The 4,314-nt window shown below is 40.2% G+C and overlaps 1 long non-coding RNA gene across 1 annotated transcript in view; it reads left to right on the forward strand.

Moving 5' to 3' along the window:
• The window catches only part of LOC109488748, a 10,024-nt gene extending 5,724 nt beyond the window's left edge, over nucleotides 1–4,300 (forward strand). Inside the window, exons 4-5 of the long non-coding RNA XR_004626106.1 lie at nucleotides 2,405–2,413; nucleotides 4,268–4,300. This is a non-coding gene — a long non-coding RNA (uncharacterized LOC109488748). The remainder of the gene's footprint in view (nucleotides 1–2,404; nucleotides 2,414–4,267) is intronic.
• Nucleotides 4,301–4,314: the final 14 nt, after the last annotated feature.

Raw genomic sequence — 4,314 nt, forward strand, 5'->3', positions numbered from 1 at the left:
CAGAGATAGAGACAGCCAGCGAGAGAGGGAACACAAGCAGGGGGAGTGGGAGAGGAAGAAGCAGGCTCATAGCAGAGGAGCCTGATGTGGGGGCTCGATCCCACAACGCCGGGATCACGCCCTGAGCCGAAGGCAGACGCTTAACCGCTGTGCCACCCAGGCGCCCCTACTTTTCACTTTTTAAAACATGGATACTAGAAAAAACTTTCCTAGAAATTTTCGTTAGAAAAAATCTGAAATTACATATGTGGCTGGCATTATATTTCTGTGGGACAGCATTTCAGGTTAATCAACGTAAAACTCATTGGGCACATCCTCAGTCTCTTGTCAGCAAGGAGCCAAACCCTGGGAGCAGTCCTGTAATTGACTTGACATTCTCATGTTTTCTTTAGACCAGGGTTGATTTAAGAACTTGAATTTCCTGGTCAAGATTCGTACCTTTAAGGCATTTCTGAGAGCCAGAGACACAGAAAGGTTGACTAAAGGGACTGCTTGTAGATGCTCAGGGTCTTACGATGTGGCAAATGTTCTTCCCTAAATTCATTCTGATACTGCTGGAAAAGGGATTGGGTCCTGAAAAAGGTGTTCATGGTTTCTTTTCCTTTGTCTCTTTTGCTACTTTTACCCTTATAACTTATTATTATAAAAATGGAAACCACACACACACAATTGAAACAACACAAAAGTTACATAAAGTAAAAAGAGAAAGCCCCCCCTCCCTGCCCCCATACCCACCTGCCTTCACAAAGACCTCTGTTCCATAGTACAGAGTTCAGTAGGTATTTTTCCAGATCTTTTCTATGATCACTTTTTTTTTTTTTAGGATTGGAGTTATAATATTTTTTAAAATAGAGGTATAATTGACATACAACATTATATGAGTTTTGGGTGTTCAATATAATATTTAGATATTTGTATATATTGCAAAATGATCACAGTAAGTCCATCACATCCTAAGAAATACCTCACGTTCATGCTGTAACAAATTAGAGAGTGAGACCGCTGGAAAGATGGGAGGAAGGAGAGTGCTACGTAGGAAAAGACAGAGGCAGAAAGGGGGGGGGGGAAGAAGAAAACCATACTAAGAGAAGGGAGGCAGAGGACCAGGTGAGGGGAGAGCAGGGGTCCTGGTTGCGGTAAGAAGCTGTCTCCGCTGGAGGTGCTGGCGTTGGCTCCCAGCTCCTCAGCAGCCTTAGCTCAGCCGCGCGCACGCCCTTGCCGAGCTGGCTTTCCAGCACCTTTCCAACAACAGACCCTTTCTTCCAAAATGAAACCTGGCATCCAGAAGTGCACACACAAAGCAGATAAAGGCAGACTAGCTGTGGTTCCCTAGAGCCTGGCCTCTGGCTTCCTTGCCTGGTCTGGGCAACTCTGTGGCGCCCCCCACTGACGGTTTCACTGATCACAGTTTGGGAAGTACTTTCTTGAGGTGCCTTAGAGGCCAAGGAGCAGTAAGAAAGAGAAGAGGGGGTTGTGTACTAACGATGAAAGGAGTGCATGTGTCCATTTGTTAGTTATTAAAACTAGCGATCTTTAGGAGTATTTTTAGATGCTTTCTGCTATTATGTACTGTATAAAACATATGAAGGTCTTGTACTTTGGGCCTATATCTTACTGAGAAGTCTCATTTGCAGGGTGATACACCCTTGGTGTGGTTTTGGAATATAGGTGAGGTTCAGTGGGGTGGAATCCAGAGCCCACGACCAAGAAAGAATTCTTGAGGTGTCTTTGGTGCAGAATGGTGGTTTATTAAAGCACGGGGTCAGGACCCGTGGGCAGAAAGATCTGCTGCCAGGGGTTGTGAGGGGTGGCTGATTGTATACTATGGAGTTTGTGGAGGTAAGGAAAAAAGGAGGTTTCAAAAGGATTTTCATATGTTAAAGAAGACTCACAGGATACTGAAGGCCTGGCCATTGTCAAGTTAAGGTTCTTTCCCCCACTAGCAAGGCATTAGCATGAAGATAGTTGGGAGTTTCCCGAAGGAGCATTATATTTGTCCTGCTTCAATTATCTGTCAATGGGCTGCCGGTTGTAAGGACATTTAATTGTATTTACATTTCCTTCCGGAAGCTAGGTTATTGATAGAAATGCTTTGTTTTTGTAGATTGCTAAGACATTTGTAAACTGAGGGAGAGTCAGGTCCTGCAGGATTGTGATCTCCTTAAGTTAACTATTGCCTGAGGAATGTCACATATATCCCTTCTGGAGTGGGGGGTTTTGGGGTGTCAGCTTCTGCTCTGTCCTCAGCTTGCCTTCTGTTCCCTCATCACCCTGACCAAGGTTCGTGGTATAATTAATAGTTTAACACACAGTAAGTTTTAATCCCATATTAAAGTAAATAGAATTGGAATCTGAACTGTGGGGGATGGTTTCTAAACTCTTGTTTACTGTTTTCTTTTTTCAGGAGATGATGGTGAGTTAAAACGCTTGTGTTTGGGTATGCCGCAAGTGCAGAGGAAATGTTTTTAATGATCAAAATTTGATTTTTCCTCTATTTAATTCAAAAGAAAATGTTTATCCTATTTTTTCAGAAATAGCTACCAATCACTGGTGACAAAAAATAAATAAGAGATTTATAATGTAAATTTACCCTATGTTTAAAAAAAACTATAAATTCTTTTACTTAAATATTTAGCGTAGAAACCAGGATTACATTCCAACTTCCCCATTGTCTGGTTATTATAATCTACTAAAATATGTTGTGAAGAAATGGAGAGAAGGTAAGATAGTTTTACCAGATAATTTGTCTTGTGACTATTTTCTTACTGACTTTGTAATTTATAACCTCAGTTATTGTAGTACTTAATCTGGTGAATAGTGATTTATCAACAGTTGGTTACTCCAGGTTACCAGATGAGTATCAGTCATAATAAATTGCCTCAAAACAGTCAAAATAATTATTCCAAATGGATGTTTATTTACTCTGTGTTCAGGGATACAGTGATGGGCATTGTGCGGGATAGAAATATGTGTACAACACGACGCCTTCGCTCCCGGAGCTGGCGGTGTATGGCAGGAAGGATCAGCACTGCACGTGGTGATAGGAAGTGCTGCACATACATAGAGCAGTGGGTGGTGGACAGATCCTGTCTCACGGGAGGGGTCTGCAGAGCTTACTACGGGAAGTGGCGTTGGAGATGAGTTTTGAGTAAGGGGACAGATGTAGGCTGGTAGGATTGGATCCTGTGGGCTATTAGGAGAAAATGGCATGGACCAAGGAGTTGCAAAGGGAAGAATCAAGCATGTTTGGGGAGACCCCATTAGCAGTAGGGAAGACTTTAAATAGCAGTGGTTTAAGTTAGAAACATGGGAGGCCAGATTATTGAGGCCTTGGGAACTCCACTTTTCCTGATAGCATTTGGGGTTTCTCAGGTAAACAGTGAGATCATGATGAATGGCCCCTAGGAAGAGTGTGTTGAAGGCATTAATCTGTGGGAAGACGTTTGTGTGCATCTGCGAAGTGTGAAGACTCTCAGGAAACAGCAATTCCCTACCGTCTCATTTATCCCCTAGACTCCTGGCTCGGCTCATCTATGTGTTGCGTTTTTCTTAGGCTTTGCTTTTCTTAATTAAAATAAAGATAAGTAACTCACAAAGTGCAGTAACTATTTTGATCTGTGCTGTCATTTTTGTTCCGCTCAGAACAGTACTGATCTAGAAATAGATCTTTTAACATTAGTACATAGTTAAGTCAGGTCCCTCTGTATTCTAGTCATTTACTTTTCTGAAAAATTATCTTGAAAATTAAGGATTTTAAAATTACCCCTTGAAATTTAGTAGTCTTAGATAATTGAGGAGATACACATAGCTTTACTGCTCAGGAAAAAATGAAATAATTACTAATTTGATTTTGGTATTATAATTCAGTGTTTTTTCTAGAATTTTTAAGGAGTTCTGTGGTGGTTATCAAAAGCAAATTTAAGATTTTTAAGCTCTTTCACCCTCTATACTTGTTTAAGCCTTCTAATGAATAAGATTTATATAATATTTTGAAATGTTTTCTTAAAATTTTTTGCTTAAATATTATTTATAAGAAGATTGTCCAAAAGTTACTTAAATTACTTTGGAGTTTTATTTTCTAGAACCATATGCCTATTTCTCTACTTCATATGAAGCAGTGGCCATTTCTAGAGATATTCCTTAGTCTGTCATAGGAAATATTTTATATACTTAATTTATTCTGATTTCTAAATGACTGTTCAAAATATTTTAACCCAAATCTGTGTGTGTGTGTGTGTTTGTCTGTGTTTTGTTTTGTTTTTTAAAGGTGAATCATTCTACACGTGGCTGGAAGGTAAACTTATATGTCTGCAT

The sequence above is a fragment of the Ailuropoda melanoleuca genome, chromosome 6 (assembly GCF_002007445.2).
Source record: "Ailuropoda melanoleuca isolate Jingjing chromosome 6, ASM200744v2, whole genome shotgun sequence".
In the NCBI taxonomy this organism is placed as follows: domain Eukaryota; kingdom Metazoa; phylum Chordata; class Mammalia; order Carnivora; family Ursidae; genus Ailuropoda; species Ailuropoda melanoleuca.